Genomic DNA, 23,311 nt, shown 5'->3' with positions numbered 1-23,311 from the left:
TAAAGATACATAACCAACGTTTTGGGCTTGAGCCCTTCATCAAGGTATCATGAATCTTAAGTAAACTGAGTATGCAGTGAGAATGTAGAGGACTGATTCAGTATCATAATAGAGAATTGAGATGATCAGTTAGAACACTTCCTGTCTGTAAAAAGGTATTTTTTTGTGTTGAGCACCAATGCCTAAAGAACATATCATGTAGATTAGATAAATGTATGCCCTCATGATCCAATTTCCATAAATAATCAAATTTAATGAATATCAGGGATTTATAAATTTTCTGTGTCTAAAGCAAGAGGATCTATCCTTGCCTAGTGGTGTCTGATGATGTGAACACAGCCCTGGAATTTTCAGAAGCAGACAAGTAGGTCACTGAAATGCCACAGAAGTGATACTTCTCAGCGCTTGCAAAGCCTTTTTCTGCATGATTTAAAGAAGATTCCTCTGAACAGATCATCAGCTGACATTAGGGACCAAACTCCAGTGGACCTTCCTTGCAACTCTGTCAACTCTTTCCCTTTCATCCCAACCAAACTGCAACTCTCAACACCCCCACGGGGAGCTCTCCAGTGCCAAGTTATCACTGGTACTGACAATTACATGTCGTCACCAGCCATAGTTACAGCCATTCAACATGCTGATCCCTCCCCAAGCTCCAAACATAGCCCCGTGGATGGTTAACCTTTACCCCTAACCAACTGCTATAGGGCTTGACTTGCTAGTAATGATCCTAAGTGACAATAACTACCTTCAGTTCCATTACTGAACCCCAGCTTGTATTTACTGGTGCTTATTAGTCTGATCCACAACCCTTCCAGTTTCCTAACCGTTCATCCTTCAGTCTCTTTCCATTGTGAATTCCAGACCTGGATTCAATCCTGAGCTGGGAGTTGCAGGATTTCCTTGCATGCTCTGCCCGTTGAGGAAAGGTCTTATCTCAATTTCCTGTTGGCTGACAGATGAACATACTGCTTGCCAGCTGTTGCAGGCAGTGATGAAGTTTCAGATGAAAATACCTTCTTCTTATAACATCAACTGATGAATCAACCTCTGGAGACCCACTTACAGTCGTGTACCATTTCAAAAACTTGAGATTATCAACCGCGTAAACTTGTGATCTCCCTCACAAAAAAAAATTTCAAAGCAATTCATAGAGCCCCATCCAAAACTCTCAGTTAACATATTACATCGAGAAATATTTAATTAGATGGTGTAGGATAAAGCCTGTTTCTAGCTATCATGAAACATTTATTGCTGATGAAGTACTCTGTGAAGGTAATGATGTATCTGTTGAAGGGAATAGTCAGAGTTCTGTCTCGCTAATTTTACATCATGTACATCATGTCTCTCTTACACACACACACACACACACACACACACACACATCAAAATCAGAGCAACTTCAAATAATAAACAATTCAAATGTTTTTGGAATAAAGGTGTAAAATACATTTTATGTACAGGTATTTGTACTATGTAGGCACTAGAGGTTTACAAACTGGGGCTGCGCGGGGCCCGTGTTTCCTACCTGTGTAGCAGGCTGCTGAAGCCCCTTACACACTGCCCCCTAAACTGGCTGATCATGAGGCCTGAAGTCATCGGTATCCCCACCGGAAGAGATTAAAACTGATCTATATTCACTTTATGGACATGTGCTTATTATCACAGCTGCTTACTCTCCACACTTGAACCTCCCGCCAACGTGACACTGATGATGCACGCACGCATGCACACACTGACATCATCGTCCACCCGGGCATCTATCAATTACAAATTGAGAAACAGCAGCTACAAGGTATGTCTACAGGGTTCAGCAATCCACCTCCGAGGTGGTTTGCCAACCCGTGCAGTTAGTTTTAAATTTTATCCACCAAATGGCCTGTACATGGGAAGATAACCTGCCAAAATGGCAGGTTAAACTGATGTTACAATCCAATTTGTAGACCCTAATTGGGAGCCAGATTCAATCTGTGACTGCATAAACTTCCTCCGGGTGCTTTGGTTTCCTTTTACAATTCGAAGACATTCAGATTGGCAGATTAAGTGGTCTGTGTAAATTGTTGCTAATGGGATAGAAGAATCTGGAGGAAGTTGATAGGAACGTGGGGAGAATAAAATAATCTGAATGATGCAAAATTACAGTTAATGGATGGTGGATGTTTGGCTCTAAATCAGTGGGTGAAGGACCTATTTCTGTGCTGTGTCTCGGTGTACTCTAAAGTGTTCAGAATTAAAGACTGGGTCCAGGGTAAAACCAGTGCATGATTTCATGTCCAAGATCAGATTCTCTCTCTGACTTACAGGATAACAATGGAAGAAAAAATTGTATAAGCCAATGAAAGGAAAGATGGGTGGGTGTTTCAAGTTTGAGAGCCAGAGAAGAGACAGGCTACCTCTATTTTTTTTTCCAGTTTTGATGACCCATCTTTGCCTGGGCACTCAATCTCTTCTCTCTTTCTTCAGATACAGATAGGTTCATAACCTTTGCTATTTTTAGAAACCACTTCATTTCCGACTACTGTTTACTAGTCACAAAATGAACCTAAAGTTTCACACTCTAATTTATATGTAGGGCAAAATTGCGCTGTTATTAAAAAACAATGTGCGTTAAGTACAAAAAAAATGATAAGCTAAGGCACACAGTATCTGAGGTGCTGTAAGCATTAGATTCAGTAAATCCAGGCCGTGCACACAAATCCCATGGCAGTCCTTTGGCCTGCAAGCTCCCACCACGAAGGAGTGGAACAAGGATCCTTAAGTAGATTAGTGAAGTGTGGGAAAGATCAGAAGAGACCACGATGAAGATGGGAGTGGGATTGGGGGTGGGGGAGGGGGAAGGAGGGAGCAGAGTTTGTACTTTCTTCCCATGACTGTGTTCTTCCAGGTTCCAAAGACATACTTGGTTGGTGGATTAACTGAGCACTGTAAAGAGCTGCTAATGTAAAGAGCTGTGGACGAGAAGGTGGGGAAGAATAAAAAGTGGGATAAATGTAGGATCAATGGGTATTTGGTGGTAATGCAGACTCAGTTTGCTAGAGAGCCTGTTTTTCACACTCTGTGACCCTAAAGACTTAGAAGGGGCACAGGATCAAAGAGTCAGAAGACGTGGGAGATAGGGGTGTGGAAATGATGGTTAGCTTTTCGGTCAAGGGGTCCAAAGAAGATCTCAATGGAGTTGATTAAGGATGGTGTGATTAGAGTTTTGAATAGAGAGGCATGCAGAAAGACAATTTGCGGGGGGCAAAACTGCAGGGGGCAGATTCGTGGGATAGAGAAAAGTGGGAAGAATGGAGTTTGCAGGTGAGCAGAAATGGGTAATGGGAAGGAAGGTGAGCTAGTGGGAAGATTCAGGAGAGGTGCCACTGGGAGGGGTACAGCAGCTGACTGTGGCCCTGGGTTAGAAAGAAGCTCCGGTGAAGGATGGATGGCCATATAGTCATGATGGAGGCTGGGAGGGGTGGGGTAGCATGGAAGGATAAGACAGCCAGAGAGATTATTGAGACTGCTGGGAAAAGATTCTGAAGAGAGAATGGGGATAGGATCGAATGAATGAAATCGATGTGAGTCAAAGAGGGTTGCAGGGGAGACTTTGGAAGGTAAGTAGAAGGCAGTGGAGTCGATCATGAGAGGGTGTGGGAAATCGCTGTACTATAGCTGTTGTATCTATCCTGTGCAGCTCCTTAGCTTGTGCTTGTGTGGCCTCACAAATTTATAGCCTTTTCCAGAGTCAAATCTTTTTCACACAACAGTCTTTCTCTAGTCCATTATCCAGGGTACTGCAAACTATTCTGTCTTTAATTAATTAATTTTCAAATCTCCAAATTCACAGGACTTAATCAGTGCGTGAATCTCAGCTAAGTATTGGTTGTAGCTTGAATTGTATAAGCCAATGAAAGGAAAGATAGGTGGGTGTTTCAAGTTTGAGAGCCAGAGAAGAGACAGGCTACCTCTATTTTTTTTTTCCAGTTTTGATGACCCATCTTTGCCTGGGCACTCAATCTCTTCTCTCTTTCTTCAGATACAGATAGGTTCATAACCTTTGCTATTTTTAGAAACCACTTCATTTCCGACTACTGTCGGAACTTGAATCTTTCAAATGTGACATTTTTATTTGGAACAATATTCTCCTCAAATTTTGTCATTAGAGTGTCTAACAAAAAAGTTGTCTCATCATTTTGAAAACTGTTACCACGTGCAAAAATATAGATACTTTCCATTTTCTATTGGTCTCTCCCATTCCATGAGCTTCTAAATAAATGTTGAATCGCTATTTGAAGCATTTCTAATTATCGACTAGATTGCTTGTAAAATGCTTTAGTGTGGGAGGATTTAACTTATCCATGAACCATTGCCTCCTCTTACTCACCCAGATTCTTCGGACACCATGTTGTTCTTTCAAGAACTATTTAACCAACTTTACTTTCCTTGAGCTGCTTCAACCAACTTCCAAAACATGTCACTTCCAGTTTCTGCCCAACTGCGCTTATTGCATGCTGAGAAATGTAGTTCTTATTCTTCTGGCTATCCCTCCCATAGGATGATGATGGTTCCTTTCAGTCAGTTGTGGGGTTTGCTTTGAGGATACCCCACTCCTCAGAAAGGAACAGCATGTGTGTGAATGGATTTAGGTGAGTAGGGATTGTACTGGTTCAGACCCACCCTCTCGACATCCCCTCCCGGATCCAGTGGCATGGTGAGATCCAAGACTGTTGGGGGAAGTTCTGTTGCAGTGAATGGCCAGACCAAGCTTCGATGCAAGGGATGCCCTGTATGCGCTTCATGGCATATGTTTACTAAATAGCCGTTGACCCTACGAAAGCGTTTGTTCACCCTTTATCTTATTTACATGCATTATAACATACATAGCATCTAAGACATGCCCATAATCAACAGCTTGTCCAGGTCGTGTTCTTGCCATTCCAATTACACCTTTTATTGAAGCTTGCCAGAAGACCGAGTGGGGGAGGGACATAAAGGCATCATTTTCCCCCCCCACCCCAGATTCCAGCAGCACTCCAATCCCAGCAGCACTCCAATCGAAAAACACAATACTGTATTAGAGAGGGGGAGGCAAGAAAAGGGGTTGTAGCTGTCTACCTAAGTCCTCTATACCAAGATGGAGAAGGTGATGAGTGAGCCATGGAAATTCTTGGGTATGTCATGACTCAGCAGTGTCTTCAACACACAATGAATATTCCAATAAGCCTCCTAAAATTCTTAAAATCAAGGAAATTGATCCGAAAATTCAAGTGTTTGCACACAATGATCCCCACACCAGAAGCTAGAATTTAATACATTCTTTCCCCAGGCCTTGTCTTGCCAGCAGAGCAGTGCCAATCCAAATGTGCTGTGGTGCTGATGAGAGCATTTTTCACCTCCTCATGCATTGTTAATTTTGCTGACAAGCTCTAGAAAAGAATGCAATGGCTCTTGTCGACATTTGTCCCAAGCATCTGGGTAACAGAGGACTCGGCAATGGGCTGTCCTCAGGGTTGCTACTGAGAAGAACATTAACTACTGCTGGAAGGTCATCAACTTGGTGAAAAGCACATTGCCGTCTGCCCACATTAAATTCAATTCAGAGCACAGAAACAGGCCTTTCCAGCCCACGAGCCAGTGCCCCTCAAATACATGAATCAACGCGTCCTGTTTTGGAGGATATGAGGAAACCAGAGCACGCAGATGAATCCCACACAGACACGGGGAGAATGTACCATCTCCTTACATAACATGCAGGATTTGAACCCAGATCACTGGCACTGCTATAGCTTTGCTCTAACCACTACTCTAACCGTGTCATCCGTAATGTTGATCTTCCAGTGGAGGGAGATGTCTAAGAGCAAATGCTGCTGACAGCAACATTCCAAGGTGCAGGAATATGTCCTGAGGGAGGCAGTATTAAGGCATTGGAAGGCAGTTGTTAATGGACACTGAGAATTTGAGTCTGTCTAACTGCCTCAGTGTTTCACAGGTACAGGAGCATCATTGAAATTAAAAAAAGATCAGTAATGAGTATAGATCACTAAAATACTAACCTTCCTTTTTTCCTTTTTGTTCCTTTGTGGTGAGAGGCAGGTTCTTCTGTTGGTTATCCAGGAGGGTCCACCTGGGGTGCTGAATGGTTGGAAGCCTCTGGATCAGTGAGGCCCTGATATGGAATGAGATTTCTGGCTCAATCTGAGACACACGTTGGATTGGAAAGGTCAGTAGTCATTTCAGAGCTCTTAAGAACTATGCCCATGCAGCTATTAAAATTAAAAACCTTCATTTTCATCTACCTAATAATATCTTCTAACAATTTGGCCTGTTCTGTGCTGTAAGTGGTTATATGGTTATGGTATATGGTTAATTTAACATCAATTCTTTTCTCAGAACTTCCTTGGCACTGTTTTTGTCATGCATAATTTTTGAATAGAAAGTACCCTGCTTCAGAAGCAATTCTCCTCTGTCTTTATGTTGTACCTGTGGGATAATTTTTATTTTGATATTAATGATGTATGATTATCTCAGTGATTACAGGTCATTTATAGCTTACTCTGTACTGCTGGAATCTAAAAAAATCCACAAATAAGGACATAAGAATTCGAGGACAGATACTAAAAAATGCTACCATTTAGTTCAACAGCCCACTGTTCACGAATTCTTATGTCCTTATTTGAAACAGTCTTGGATTCCATACAGACAGCGCCGGATTCGAACCTCAGTTGCTGGTGTTGTAATAGCATTGCCCTTATCGCTACACTAACTGCGCCACCTGTATCTTCAGCATGCACAATGATTGGCCATGTTGATTTTCAGAAAGCCAATGATATCACTGCTGTGTTAATAGCTGAACTTCAGGGACGTTACAGTTGTAAACATCCAGAAAACAGTAAGCGAAAAGCGAATTCAACCATCTGCCCCATGAATTATGGATAAATAACTAAAAAGAAATAGATAGTACCACATAGAAAGCAATGGAGCAAAGGATAGGCTAGTGGAAACTGCTGGAGGAACTCAATAGATCAGGCCGATGGAGGGAAATGGACAGTCGACATTTCAGCTCCAAACCCTGCTTCAAGACTGAGAAAGGAGAAAAAATGAGGCAGATTTAAAGAAGAGAGGACTACTGATGCTGTGTTTACATTTGTGCTAGTGATCCTCCTGACCACTAGATGGAGTCAGAGACTAGTTTGTGGCAGCTTGGGTTGGATTCAAGATGGATGCCTGCACACGGTCTTGAATCTATAGCTAATAAGGTATAGTTGCTTTTAAAGAACCCAAGTTTCTTTATTACAATAAAAAGAAACATCACACTGAATATATCAGTTAATTTTTGAATTGTTTTCTCCAGCATCTGCAGGAACCATTTGAAAATACCTTGTCCAGATAATTAACCAGTTAATGAATTTGTGTAACTTTTCTATTTCTCATTATGTTATATATGTTTTAATCTCAGCACATAAAAGATTCATCAACTTAATTTGGGATGACTGAAGCTTTTGAATGTCTGGAAAATTTTGCAAAGGGAGGACAAAAAAGGGGTGAACAAGTTGACCCTCTACAAAATCCCAAATGACAAGTGGAAATGCTTGAGATACACAGCAGGTCAAGCAGCATTTGCAAAGGAACACAATCACTGACCTGAAATGCTAACACTGTTCTCTCTCCATAGATGCTGCTTGAGCTGCTGGATACTTCCAGAATTCTCTGTTTTAACTTGGATTTAGTTTTCTGTACTCAATCACTCTGTACCACTAATGGTAATAGAAGCTATCCATAGATAAGGATGCAGAGCTCATACCTATTGGGGCTTCCAGATGCTGATTTCCTAAGAAAGGAAACCATGTACATATGCTCAAATGTACCAGAAGAAAGCTGAACTGCAAAGTCTGTTATGACTGGTAATAAGTTTAACCTTTATCCCCCCCAGTGGACTGCAATTATTTTGCAGCCTGTATAAAAGTAGGACTGACAATTTCTTGCATCAATAATTATTATGGCAAATTACAAACATTAACTGGTGTATAAAAAGTCAGGCATTAAATAAAACATATCTGGAAATAATGTCAAAGTTATCTAGCTAAGTGTGTTTCAGACTTGCATCAGAAACAGAAACATGTATGAATTTGCTCCACTACAAACTTGAGCCAAACACGCTATCAATTTATTACTTTGTTCCATTTCACATGTTGAAAAATTTTTAGGTGGAGGAACTGCCCAGATATCAAGAAAGGAGTCATGACTATTAGTGGACTTGTTTTGTCAAAATTATTATGTACTGCTATTATTCACTACATTTTATCACATAAAAAAAATTTAGAAGGTTCAATGATACTTTTGTGTTCACAATCTTCTATTTGAACAGCTTGAAAGGCCAGAGTCAAATTATATACAAATTCAACATGTGCAGCAGGGTTCCAGGCCTCCAATAACTTGATGTCGGTGTGGTAAGATCCATTTAGTGGAATGACTGCACTGCAGTGGTGACAGCTGGTATGTCGAGTGATGAACAATAGCTGCTCTGGCTGAGTTATCAACAAAGAGCACACTGTCTTCTTACTACGCAATCCTTCTGTGGTGATAACAAAATATCTAAAGCAGCACAACTCTGCCATCACCTGGCAGAGTAACCAAGTGATCTGGATTCATTTATTGAGGCTTACATTGTGGTAGGATACACTCCACAATTGCAATGCACTGAACAAGTCAAGCACAAACTTTGGATCAAAGAGGGAGTGTCCACTGAGCCGGTGTGGGTTAGGATAGCCAGATGTTCAGTTTTAGGCCGGACAGTCCAGCTTTTGAGGACTCTGTCCTCCATCTGGCACCTCCTTGAGCCGGACATTAATTTGTACTCCATTTGTGGATGTAGGGCCTACACCCCAAAATGGAGGGCAAATTAGGGGCAGAAACCGCAGGGAGGGCAAGGGAGGGGGCAGGGCACAACCTGTCAATTTGCAGCATCCAGGGGTTTCTTCTTGCACACATGTGCCAGTCGGCACTCGCGCTTGCACAATGGATTTGAGTACTGCCACCAGTGCATGCACGGTGGGCCCTCATACAGATGGGGGTGGTTTGGTTCGTGAACATCTAGCGCAGGGTGCAGGCATGCACTTCTGATGCAAATGATCTTCGGCTGTGCATCGCTTCAGTCGACGACGATGTCAAATGAACTGTGGAGTAGTGGTGTGTGGCAGGCTTTGCTCTTTGAAGGAGGGTGAGTAACTCAGTTTTGAAATGCTTAAAGAGAAGCACTCATTAGAAAAACAAGACTTTTATTGGTATTTGCAGATATGACATTATGTTAATAGAAGAGTTAAAAATGTAACCAAGGCAAGTACATGTTTGATAGAACTGTTTAGAAGCATATAATTCAGATAATGGTAGTAAGATCATTTCAAGTGTATATAAAGGTCTGTCAAATCTTTAAACACACTCGACTTCATATATTAAAACAAAATGGGAAAAGGAAGGAGAGATAATTATATCTGAGGAAGAAAGGAAAATAATATGGAGGCATCAATGGAAATCTACAAGTTCACAGAAATGGAGGGAGTTTGGAAAAACCTGATAAGATATTTTATTACACCCTCTCATGATAGTAACCTCCCTGTTTGCTGGAGAAATTGTGGAAATCAAAATGCAAACCATTACCATATTTTTTAGGACTGCCCTGAATTGGAGTGGGATACACAATGCCCAACAAGACATTTCTAAATGTAAAATACCCTTAGAAAATGCTGTCCATATATTTTGGGTATATACCTCAAGAATGGTTGAAAAGAGATAAATATTTAATAAATATGCTGAGCAGGTGGCTGATAAAAAACACTCTTACCAGGTAATGGTTATCACAGGAGAGCCCAACTTGGAAAGAAATTATAATGGACATTAATAAAATGGAGAAGATATCAGCATCTGTTAATTATAAATTGGAACAATTTGATTCAAACTGGGGAAAATGATTCAACTTCATAAGCCTGACCTTATTCTTACAAATCAATGATTATGTTGTTAAAAAAAATCACTCCCTACTTGAATATAGTTTTCTTCTTTTTCTTGTTCTATCCTTATTCTCTCAATAAGTGTATACCTCAGATAAATATTATCCAGAAAATCACAGCAAATATGAATATATGATATGTATGTATAATAGCTGAGATACATCTTATGGAAATGTTTGTTAAACCTTCAATAAAAAAATAACTTGCATTACATTAATGCAATGGAGAGTGGAAGTGTGGAGAGTTGGAGACAGAGTGGTTGACTTTTTTGCGCTTCTGAGTTTTCTGATGCTGTATTCCCTCTAAGTTATTCATGTTTGTGTGCATGCGCACACTCACGCAAACAGACACTGTGCGCGCGCGCACTTGCACAAATGAGCGCACAGCAGCTCCATTTGTGTGGGCACACAAGTGTACAGCTTAGAGGGATGTCCTCCATATTGGACATTTGGAAAGGACGACCCTAGAGTGGGTGGAAGTCAGAATTAGGAAGGGAGCTATCACTGTGCTGGGAGTAGTCTTCAGGCCCCCAAATAGCCATCAGGACACCAAGGAGCAGATGAGCAGGCAGATTTTGGAATGGTGCAGGAAATACTAGTTTGTAGATTTCAACTTCCCTAATATTGACTGGTACCTACTGACTGCAAGAGGTATAGATGGGGCTGAATTTGTCAGGTGTGTTCAAGGAGGATCCCTGACACAGTATGTGGTCTAGCCAATGAAAGGAGAGGCCATACTGAATCTAATCCTGGGTAATGAACCTGGTCAGGTGGCAGACCACTTGGTGGGGGATCATTTTGGTGAGAGTGACCACAACTCCCTCAGCTTCAGCATAGCTACGGGAAAGGATAAAAACAGATAAAATGGGAAAGTGCTTAAATGGGGATAGGATAATCATGAAGGGAGGTGGCAGGAACTAGCAAGACTAAATTGGAAACAGATGTTTAAGGGTAAAGCACAGAAGTAATGTGGAGGAAGTTTAGGGACCACATGCAGGGTTCAGGATAGGTTTGTCCCACTGAGACAAGGAAAATAAGGCAGGAAAAGGGAACTATGGCTGATGAAACAGGTCAGGCAACTAGTGAAGAGAAATATGGAAGCATATGTTTGATCAATGGTTCTCAACTTTTTTCTTTCCACTCACATACCACTTTAAGTAATCCCTTGCATAGGGATTACAAAGTGGTATGTGAGTGGGAAAGGAAGGCTGAGAACCACTGCTCTAGACCCAATGGTTACTGAAATATTTTGCTTGAGAAAAATTGTCATTGTCCCATTTCCTTTGGAGTTATTAAACTGTGCTCATAATGATTCAATTACGTACAATTGAAACAGTGGTTTTCAAACTTTTTCTTTCCACCACATACCACCTTAAGCAATCACTTACTAATCACAGAGTACCTATGACATAGGGATGACTTAAAGTGATTTGTGAGTGGAAAGAAAAAGGTTGAGAACCACTGTGTTAGAAATAGGAAGCAGGAAACAGGAAAGACTCATGAGAAATATACGATAGCTAAGAAGGAACTTAAGAAAGGACTTAGAAGAGCTTAAAGAGAGCATGAGAAGGCCTTGGCATGTAGGAGTAAGGAGAACCCCAAGGCATTCTATGTATATGTGAAAAACAGAAGGATGATAAGTATGAAGGTGGGGGCCACTAAAGAATAAAGGAGGCAACATGTGTCTGGAGGTGGAGGAGGTCTTAAGTGGATACTTTGTGTCAGTCTTCTTCTTCTTTCTTTGGCTTGGCTTCGTGGACGAAGATTTATGGAGGGGTAATGTCCACGTCAGCTGCAGGCTCGTTTGTGGCTGACAAGTCCGATGCGGGACAGGCAGACACGGTTGCAGCGGTTGCAAGGGAAAATTGGTTGGTTGGGGTTGGGTGTTGGGTTTTTCCTCCTTTGTGTTTTGTCAGTGAGGTGGGCTCTGTGGTCTTCTTCAAAGGAGGTTGCTGCCCGCTGAACTGTGAGGTGCCAAGATGCATGGTTTGAGGCGATATCAGCCCACTGGCGGTGGTCAATGTGGCAGGCACCAAGAGATTTCTTTAGGCAGTCCTTGTACCTCTTCTTTGGTGCACCTCTGTCACGGTGGCTAGTGGAGAGCTCGCCATATAACACGATCTTGGGAAGGCGATGGTCCTCCATTCTGGAGACGTGACCTACCCAGCGCAGTTGGATCTTCAGCAGCGTGGATTCGATGCTGTCGGCCTCTGCCATCTCGAGTACTTTGATGTTAGGGATGAAGTCACTCCAATGAATGTTGAGGATGGAGCGGAGACAACGCTGGTGGAAGCGTTCTAGGAGCCATAGGTGATGCCGGTAGATGACCCATGATTCGGAGCTGAACAGGAGTGTGGGTATGACAACAGCTAATCTTTGTGAGGTTTTTCAGTTGGTTGTTTTTCCAGACTCTTTTGTGTAGTCTTCCAAAGGCACTATTTGCCTTGGTGAGTCTGTTGTCTATCTCACTGTCGATCCTTGCATCTGATGAAATGGTGCAGCAGAGATAGGTAAACTGGTTGACCGTTTTGAGTTTTGTGTGCCCGATGGAGATGTGGGGGGGCTGGTAGTCATGGTGGGGAGCTGGCTGATGGAGGACCTCAGTTTTCTTCAGGCTGACTTCCAGGTTGAAATTGAACAGGCTGTATGCTTGGTAATGTGGAAATTAAGGAGAGAAAGTGTTGGATCTTCTTAAAAAATTGATTGATAAGTCCCAGGGGCCTGACACGATATACCCCAGGCTGCTGTGGGAAGTGAGAGAAGATATAGCTGGGGCAATAGCTATGATCTTTGAATCCTCTTTGGCCACAGTAGAGGTGCCAGAGGATTGGAGAATGGAAAATGTAGCCCCCTTGTTCAAAAAAGGTAATAGGGAGAATCTTGGGAATTTTAGACCATTGAGCCTTATGTCAGTGGTGTGCAAACTATTGGAGAAGATTCTTAAGGATAGGATCTATCAACTTTAGTAGTACTGTCTGCTCAAGGATAATCAGCATAACTTTGTGAAGAGAAGGTCATGCCTCACGAACCTAATTGAGGTTTTTGAGGAGGTAACAAAAAAAATTGATGAGGGTAGGGCAGTAGATATGCATTTTAGCAAGCCATTTGACAAGGACCCCCAAGAGAGACTCATCCAGAAAGTCACGAGGCATGGGATCAGTACATTGGCTGTATGGATAACAAAAAATGGGATTGCAGGAAGAAAGCAGAGAGTAGTAGTGGAAGGAAAGTATTTTGCCTGGAGGTCAGTGACTAGTGGAGTGCCACAAGGATCTGTTCTGCGTCCCCTGCTCTTTGTGATATTTAGATATGACCTGGATGAAAAGGCAGAGGATGGGTCAGTAAGTTTGCAAATGACACAAAGGTTGGAAGAGTTGTGGATAGACCTGAAGGTAACAAGATGGTATAGACCTCTCGGGCAGAAAAGTGGCAGATGGAGTTCAATCCAGATAAGTGTGAGATGATGCATTTTGGAAGGACAAACCAAAAGGCTGAGTATGGGGTTAAAGGTCGGTTACTTAGGAGTGTGGATGAATAGAGGGACCTTTGGGTTTAAATCCATATATCCCTCAAAGTTGCCGCACAGGATGGTTAAGGAGGTCTATGGGATGCTGGGCTTCAATAATAGGGGGATTGAGTTCAGGATAAGAGAGGTCATGTTGCCACTCTACAAATCTCTGGTAAGACCACACTTCGAGTATTGTGTTCAGTTCTGGTCACCCCATTATAGGAAAGATGTGGAAGCTATGGAGAGAGCACAGAGGAGATTTACTAGGATGTTTCGTAAATTGGAAAACATGTCTTATGAGTTGAGGTTAGCAGAACTGGGATTTTTCTCTTTGGAGTATAGAAGGATGAGAGAAGGCTTGATAGAGATATACAAGATTTTGAGGGGCAAAGATAGGGTGGGCAGCTAACACCTGTATCCTGGGCAGGATCAGAAAACACCAGAGGACATTTGTACAGTCAACCCCACTCCCTCCCAAAAAAAGTCCCTCCCCTAATTACTGGATGAGAAGGGGTATGATATTCTGATGTTTATATACCTTATCCAAGAGATTGTGGGGCAACAAGACTGAAGTGGGTTAAGGAGGCAAAGAGAAAATTGTTCCTATTCTTGCTGGTGAGGTTCGCCTGGCCACCTTCTACTTTTCTGCCTGCCAATTTTCTACATGCAATTTAAAACAGGTCCAGCACTTTTTTTTACCCCTTCAACTAATATAACATTTCTCAAAATTTCACTTGGGATTTCAGTCAGGAGTTGGAACGAGGGCTACTCAAATTCCAGCAGGAAAACAGGGGGAGGTTTGAATGCATATGAAAATTGGCTAATTGGAACAATAGAATTAGAAGAAAGTTCACTGCACACAATCAGCTATGATCTGTTTGAATTGAATATAAACTAATGAATGGCCTACTTCTGTTCTTGTGCATCGAGGATGTGATGAATGTTGTACGAGTCACTTCTTTATTGAATTTCATACTCTTGCTGCAAAGAGACTTCCCTATTCAGACCTGACATATCGGAAGGAGCCTTTTAGCTGGTGGCTTGGTTAAGAATATCTTATTTTTACATAGAAATTAGTCTATTCTGCAAATGTTGGAAACTTTATTAGGAAGTCTTCTATGCTAATCCAACAGTGGGAGAAGGCTGTTTGTCAGGATTTTTCTCTCTCTCTGTGGAATCAAAGGAAATTGAACTATCTCACTCCTCTCTCTGCAGTAAAATGATTTCCTGCTCATTGGACGATGCTGAAATCAATACTTCTATTTGTCATGCTTTAAAAATTTAGATTTACATAGTGCAGTACACAAAAGTGTTGGAGAAATTTAGCAGGTCACGCAACATTTGTAGAAAATAAAAGGTAGATTTTTCAGGCTTTACAAAGTACTCTTCATAACTCTTTCAAGATTATCTAAAATAGAATTCTTTGCAACCAATAGTGTAATTTTAAGATGTCATCACTAATGCTGCATAGGGGATGCAGAGCTAATTAGTGCATAGCAAGATTAATAAGCAAAAAAAAAGTAAAAATGCTGTTTTTGATGGTACCTTTGAAAAATATTGCAAATATTCTACTTTATAATAATCCATGAGATCTTTTATGTTCATCAATGAGAGCAAAGGAGACTTCTGGCTTTAATATTTCATCTGGCAGGCAACACGCCAGATAGTGCAAATCTGCTCTTGGTCCAACCCCAGTTCTGCACCATTGGCCTGGATTTCTGTGCTCAAGGTCCTGAAGTGGGACTTGAATCTTTGGATTCAGAAGCATATAGATTAATGAATGAAAGTGGTATAGTCATTTTTTGGTTTTTTTCCCTCCATGTAGGGCATATTGAATGCAAGCAAGATGGATATCAATACTACCACTGAGAGAATAGTTACAGCTCAAAGGGAGGCCATGAAGCCTGTTGAATGGATTCGGGTTCTATGTTAGAACAACAGTTTCAACCATTCTCCCATCTGTACTTAGCCCTGCCCATTCTTTGCTTTTAGACAATTCTGTAGTTCCCTTTTGAATGCAATAATTAAATCTACCTCACTATTTCTGACAGTGCATCCCATACCTGTACTTTTATTCACCTGTAACTTTGTTATTTTGATCATTAACTTCATTCAATGTCCATTAGTTCTTGACCTTTTTGCCATTGGGAACAGTCCATTTCTATCTACTCTGCCAAAACCATTTAAACAAATTTAAATAGCTGTCCCTGTGACTTCCTCCCTTCCAAGGAGAACAACCATTACTTTCTCCCATCTCCACTGCACTAAATGGCATTCTCCATGAAATCATTTTGTGAATAAACCCAGCTGATGCAATCTATGTTCATACCTTCACAGCATCTTGGTGAATCCCTTCTTTACTCTCTCTATTGCTACATTTTTTTTCCTGCAGTGTAGTGACCACAACTGTACACAATATTCCAAAAGCTGGACTGTGACATCCTAACTCTTGTACACAATACCCCAGCCTGAGAAGGCAAGCATACCAAATGCCTTCTTCATCGCTCTACTCTCAGTGAGTTATGGATTAGCACTCCAGTACATCAACACTCCTGAGGACCATTACTCAATAAGCCCTAGAAGAATTTCACATCCCAAAGGGTATTCCATCACACTTGTCTAGATTAAATTCCATTTGCCAATGCTCTGCCCAATTTTCCAATTGCTCTATGTCCTACTGTGTCCTTTGACGACTTTCTTCACTAGCTTCAGTAAATTTCGTGTTGCCAGTAAATTTACTGATCAGAATACCTAGGTCCTTGTTTATTAAGCCCTTCATATATACTACAAATGAAGGTCCCCACACCGATCACTCTTGTACACCACTTGTTACAGACTTCCAGACAGAAAAAAAACATTCACCTGCTACTCTGCCCTCTCTCCTATCAAAATTTCACACGTCCAATGGTACCCTGGTGCTCAAACATGTTGATTATAATATTCATATTTATTGTTGCTCAGAATTTGGAACAAAAATGGACTTGTTGTAGGTTATCAGACGATACTTACAATGAAAACACACTATATCATACACATAAAATGCAGTGACTCAGTGGAGACATTTGAGAAGAAATTGAAAGAGGACAGAATATCTGCTTCAAATGTTTCTTCATTACCTTGTAGAAGTAAAGTGTTTAATGGAGGAGATATTGTGATAAATTTACTATTTTAATCTGAAGATTAAAATGGCAGTCCCTAGAGTCCAAGCTGACTTGCTTCCACACAAGTTCTGTGGGGCTCTAAGACCCATGAAGGATTTGAAAATGCTGCCATATGTGGGGTGGGAGATACACCAGAGGATGAGTCAATGGCAAGGCTACAAGATGCCCGATGCTTCCTCCATTTACATTGGACTTTCATCTGCTCTCTTGTCAGGAGCACTAGGTTCCTTCTCCAATCTGAGTATGCTACATATTTTCAAGGAAGCTTTGACTTTATCCTTTTAGTATTTCTTCTGTTTTCCATCTTTTGCACAACGATGTAGAATGTCTGTTCTAGAGATGTGGTGGTGAATGGCGTTCCCCATTCATTGAAGTCATCTAAGTGAAATCAAGCTTTCGATGCCAGGATGTGTGCCTGGGAGAGTACATTGACTTCAATTTGCCTATTCTGCCATGCTATTTGGAGGATCTTGCTGAGACAAGGTCAATGGTATCTCTCTCATGCTCTGAGGTGCCTGATCTAGGTTGTCCATATCTCAGAAGGATAAGGAGGGCAGAGATCATAGTAGCTTTGTGACACAAGTATGGAACCTCAACACCTTTTCAGTGGATGACCAAAGATAATGCTTTTGCACTGAAGGTGGAAGTGGAGTTTATCAGTCTTTTATCATGAGATATGGTTTCAAATCTCACATCATGGCATTTCTGACAAGATGGGGGTGTTGTGTAAAGTAGCAGATTAGCAGAGAAATTTTTTTTTGGAAGTGCTTATTGTGAGTTCCAATCTCTTTTGTGTTTCAATTAACAAACATAACAGAATGCTTAGTAAAGGAGATTTCGGGGTGGACTTTCAATTATCAATCATCGTCACAAATGTCACATAAGTAATTGGGAATCATTTTGGAAAGCAATCTTTACTGAATTACATTACAAAAGTTCCTTGATTGTGATTAAACTGTTTGTATCTTGAAAGTCTTTTTGTTGATTCACTAACTTTTTACTGCCGCAATCTGTTTTATACTGGTTAAAAAAATGTTCTGCATAATCTTCTATAAATTAGCATGAGCAGGTATATTTCACCTGCATTTTTACATTGGAGTAAATATTTCCTCATGTATATGTGTAGATATAAAAGAACAATAATTCTGTGCATAACATTTTGTTGAAAGAGAATCCCAACCTAAAATGTTGACTGTGACCATGAAAGTTGCCTGACATGTTGAGTCCTTCCAGCTACATATGGTTTGCTCATGAGTCCATCATCTGCTGCTTTTTGCATCCTCCCCTACTTCATTTGTCTTTCCACACTACGTAAAGGCAGCTTTTCCAATTATCCTCAATGTTTCCTATTCTAACGATGGATATCAATGTAAGCCACCAAAAAGATGAGTGAGGACAAGCAGCAAATGACATGCACAAACTGTAGAGAGAAACCATGGTCATGACCACAGACTAGTTTGACATCAGAGACTGGGCAGGAAATGGCAATGAAGACCATGGAAGTGTGTAATGCTTACCTTTCATGGAAAAATAATTGTACAGGGGGTGCGTGGCAAGATGTCGTAGAGTCTAGACGTGTAATCTCGACCTCTCTGGCCGGACTTTTAAGTACCCATTTTTTAGCCCTTTGTTTTCAAGTTTAAACTTCTTAAATTTTAGTTTAAAGTATTAAGGAATTATTATGGCCATTAATGGTAAAAAGATTAAACCTCAAGTGCAGAAGAAGTTACATTTTCAAAGTACTGAAGATTTGGGGCCTAAACAACTTGCTGCAGCCTCAGGTTTAATTTCTTCAGTGCCTAAACTACAAAGACTGCCTATGGGAGCTGAGAAAAAAAATGTCTACTACTCACCAAATGAAGGATAGCGCTGGAATTACCCGTTCTCTGGAAGAAGGTGCGTGTTCCCATGTAGTGGATCCCGATTCTGGCAGCCTGCCGATTTTAACGGAGGGAGCACGCAGGAAGACGACTCCATTGTCTGAAATGTTTCTGGCAATGCTCCAACCTGAAGATTTTGATCTCCTCCATGATTTTTTGAAAAAACAACGAGCTTGGGGGGAAGCCAGCGTCGACCCCCTGAGGAAGTCGGGGTGCCGTCGCTGAGAGTCCAGACCCGCAGTAAGACTGTTAAAATGCTTTTGTTGAGTTGCAGCATGAGCTGCAGTTACCTTTCTCTACGTTAGAGAAAGCAGGGCTGAGCTTTTCTGAATTACAATGTAACCAGTTAAATGCTATCATTCAGCCTATAATGAATGAGTTGGCTCAAAGGATAAGTTCAGAATTGAATACAGTTAAAACATATGTAGAAGCATCTTGTGAAGATTAAAAAAAAATTCAGTCTGCTTTTTTGCAATGTCAACAACAAGTGGCTTCTAATACAGAAAAATTGTTGAAGGTTGAAAAATCCGTTATAGAATTGCAAGAACATGAGAAGGAGTTAGAGAGGAAAATAGACTATTTGGAGAATCAAAGTAGAAGGAATAATGTAAAAATTGTTGATTTGCCACAAGGTATGGAAGGACAAGATCCTCTTCAGTTTTTTATAGATTGGATCCCACAAGTACTAGGGCAAGAAATTTTTTCTGAAGGCTTGGTATTGGAAAGAGCTCACAGAACTTTAAGGAGATCACCTTTACCTGGTCAGCCTCCGAGACCTGTAATAATTCGATGTTTGAATTATTTGGATAGAGAAGCAATACTTCGACTGGCGGTGCAAAATGCGATAAAACGACAAACTCCGTTATTGATTCAGAATAGCAGAGTTTTTTTCTATCCTGATTTGAGTCAAGAGATCATTCAACATCAACATTGATTTAATCTAGTTAAAGAAGTTTTGTGGCGTAAAGGTTATAAGTCTACTTTTCGCTATCCGGCAGTGTTGAAGGTGTTTCATGGAGATTATCAATCTCGGTTTTTTGAGGATGATCATGAAGCAATGAGTTTTGCTGATTCATTGCCTGATATAAGAGGACAAAGACATAGTCCACCATTGTCTCCTGAAGAAAAATCTGGTTGTTCTGGAAATGGAAGAAATGGTAGAAATGGGAAAAACGGGAATGGAAAGAGTCCAACTTCTTTTGAAATGGGATCTTCGAGTTTGGAACCACTTGGATGAATAACAGAATCTTCTTATTCTTATTTTACTTTTTATGTTATTATGATATTTTGAGATTATTTTCTTTTGTTCGGCTGGGGAGGAAGAGATTTGTTCTAGGTTCTATTAGTCATCAGCCACTGGTGGGTGATCCACACCCAAATTTTGTTTAGGGATTACTACCTTTTGGTAGTTTTTTTTTGGGGGGGGGGGTTTGTTAATTTTTTTTCTTTCTTATTTTTTATTTATTTATTTTTATTTTATCTAGCTTTACTTTGTGATTTTTTTTTCTCCTATTGGAGGGCCTATATACGATGATTTGAGTTTTTATATAAAGATATTATTGGTCTTTAGTAATATTAGTAGATATGTTAAAGTTGAGGTTTGCTACTTTTAATGTTCGAGGTTTAAACAGTCGATTAAGCGTAGCGATGAGGGACAGCTATGGTATTGATAAGAATTCTTTGTTTCTTTATTTTTAAATTTGATCTTTGGGAAAATGTGTGTTTGGTAGCGATATGATTTTATCTGAAATGATTAAATTTGAGACTTTTCTTATGAAGGTACCAGAGAAGGGTTATATTTCATTCATGTATTAAATATTATAGGATGGTATGGACAAAAAGGGTTGGGATAAATCCAAATCTGTATAAGATTACAATTCCTTTAGATCTGAGAGTATCTTTATTGGGCAGTTTGCAACCTCTGAAAGGTTTGGGATTAGATAAATTTCAACTTGCTTTTGTATATTTAGCATTATTTGTAGAGAAAAAATGTATTGTTAGTATGTGGAAAGATTCAAATATGACTGATATTAATAGATGGCTTAATGAGATGACATATTGCTTAATAATGGAAAAAAATACATATGTTTTGCGTGATAACTATAGCTTTTTTATTAGTAAGTGGTTGTTATATTCAGAATTTACATTTCGATTTATGTTGATTAGATTTTAATATGTATGTTTAATTTTTCCTTAATATTTTTTTTTCCTTTCTTTATGACTCTCCTTAGGAGAGCTGGCTGAAGGGGGGAGGGTTTTCTTCTTTCTTTTTTCATTTTTTTTCTATAAAATATAACATTCATGTTTTTGGTTTATTGTTGTATATGTTATTTACTATCTGTATTTTGAACGAATAAATAAAGTTTAAAGAAAAAGAAAAATAATTGTACACATTCAGTACATAAATGATTTAATTTGCATTGGCCTAATGGAACATTGAACATTTTCTGTGGATTACAATAGCCGTTTCCACTGCAGCAAAAATACACACAAGCTTGTGTTTATTCTAGACCACTGATCTGCTAATGGGCAAATGGCACAAATCCTAGAGCTGCAAGACTATACCCTTTTCCATTGCACTTTAAACTGAAATCAGCAACACATAAAAAGCCACCCAATGATTAGTGAGGACCAAGGAAACATGCCTGATTAAACAATTTCAGCTGTTGTGATACATCTTGTCCAGAGGCCCCCACTAGGCCACAGAGCTAGCAGTCATAAAGAAGCAGATGTGAATGCTTGAGAAATTACAAGAGATGATCCAAACCAGAAAGAATAAAACAACAAAAATGTCCATTTAATTGGGTTTATATTTCCTTTTGCTTATTCAGACCATCAATCCCTTTCCCAGCAATCTATTCTCTCCAATATCAACCCGGCCCTGAGCTGGCTCACATTAAGTGACAGGTAACAGCAACACTGAGTGCAGGGGGAATATTTCTCCAGAAAGGTTTTGCTAAAATCTGTAACCCAGAAAAAAGAATGGAGAAAATTGTTGAGGCACAGAATGTGGTACTGAGACAACTTCATCCTTCTGAATCTGAATCCCTTTATCAGGCTGCTTTCCAATGTGCTATTGGGAAAAATAATGTTTTTGTGTTTTATCTTTTTTGGCTTTGTCATTGGCAAATATGTTTAATGCCACCTCCACAAAGAAATGATAGATGGTTCAGTTTTATTTTTTTGGGGGGATAAACATGAGCTCTGTTTGATAAATAGCTATTTGATACTTTAAAGCTAGTAATTCATTCCTTAGACAATGACAAATACTTTATCCTCCCAGAGGAGTAATTCCTTTTGCTCTATCTTCCCTCTCCTTTTCCTGTAATCCCTGAAATTTACAAGTTGTTTTCACACATCCTTTGATTTGTTTTACTATTACCCTAATTTAAATGGATAACAATATGACAAACTAGAGATGTCACAGAAACCCATGTGATCTTGGAAAGAATATACACACTCTGCACTTAAAACACCTGATATTAGGACAAAACTTGGATCCCTGAAGCTGTGAGGAGGCAACGCTGCCACACTAATTGCTGCATACCATAAGATACAGGACATCATTTAACCATATAACCTTTTATGGAGCGGAAACAGGCCATGTTGGCCTTTCGAGTCCACACTGATTTTGTGCGCCCTCTTCAGGCATTGATCCCGGTAGATCTTCATTCAATAACGATGGGCGAATTCAATGCATCTTGTCTCAATGTGACAGAGAATGGTGCCCTTTGAAAATCCAAGTTCTTGAGAACACGTGCACTACATCTACTGTACTGCTTGCAGTACCATGCAGCATGAGACAGACAACTGCTGACACCATGTGGTTTTAATAAGATACGACAAATATTATTTGAAATTAAAAAAGATAATGAGAAGAAAACCAGAAACAGAGTTAAAGGTCAATGAATTATACAGTAAAACCCCGTGGTATCCGGCACCCACGGGGAATGCAGGTGCAGGAGATGTGAATTTTCCGGTTGCCTGCAACTCACCCTTACAATAAAAATGAACCATGAAAATTTTACAGGTACTGTAGTTGAAGTAAAAACACAATGATAGAGAACCTCAGCTGGTCAAACAGGATACTTTATACAGCAAAGATAAAGATACATAACCAACGTTTCAGGCTTGAGCCTTTCATCAAGATACCTTGATATATAAATTACACTCTTTGACCAGCTGAGTTTCTCCAGCATTTTGTTTTTACTCACTCTCCAATACATAACTAATACACCTGCATTTAGAATAAACAGTTCAAAAGACAAAATATAGTGAAAAATATAAAGTAACTTTGAAAAATAATCAGCTTAATTATGTTAAGTTTATTTTAATCAGGTAAGTCCTTTAACTTACAAAATTTAAACTCGAACTCTGGTCGCTGGCAATGTAACGGCATTGTGCTAACCGCCTCACTAATTGTGGTGCCATCAAAAAAGTTATACCCCCCTCGCCCAAGTTTACAGATAAAACTGTTCTAATGTATTTAATGATTTACTAATAAAGATGACGACTCTTACTATGGAGAGATAGGGAGCCACTTTGAGAAAGTCACCCCAGTGGCGAACAGCATTGGCCAGCTTTACATCCTGGGGGCCACCGTTTTATTCCAACAGAATTTTATTCAAACAGCAGCTATGGGTGGGGCGCAACCAGGACCTTCTGGTGGCTTAACATTTCCTTCCATCTTCACCAAGAGTTTGTGCTGCTTTGGAGAACATTTACTTTTACAATTTAAAATTTTTATTTCTTCCTATTTATTTACTTATCCACCCAT

The 23,311-nt window shown here is 40.1% G+C and overlaps 1 protein-coding gene across 5 annotated transcripts in view; it reads right to left on the bottom strand.

Annotated features, from left to right (window-relative positions):
* The window catches only part of LOC138758934 (guanine nucleotide-binding protein G(I)/G(S)/G(O) subunit gamma-7), a 293,656-nt gene that overhangs the window by 191,896 nt on the left and 78,449 nt on the right, over positions 1–23,311 (bottom strand). Inside the window, exon 3 of one of the 5 annotated variants that reach the window (XM_069928582.1) lies at positions 6,036–6,148. The exons of the other annotated variants lie outside the window; for them this stretch is intronic. The gene's annotated coding sequence lies outside the window, so the exon portion shown is untranslated. The remainder of the gene's footprint in view (positions 1–6,035; positions 6,149–23,311) is intronic. 5 annotated transcript variants of the gene reach the window in all.

Source organism: Narcine bancroftii, chromosome 1, assembly GCF_036971445.1.
Source record: "Narcine bancroftii isolate sNarBan1 chromosome 1, sNarBan1.hap1, whole genome shotgun sequence".
Taxonomy (NCBI): Eukaryota; Metazoa; Chordata; class Chondrichthyes; order Torpediniformes; family Narcinidae; genus Narcine; species Narcine bancroftii.
Note: the sequence above shows the minus strand (reverse complement) of the source record. Positions and strands in the feature narration are given on the sequence as shown.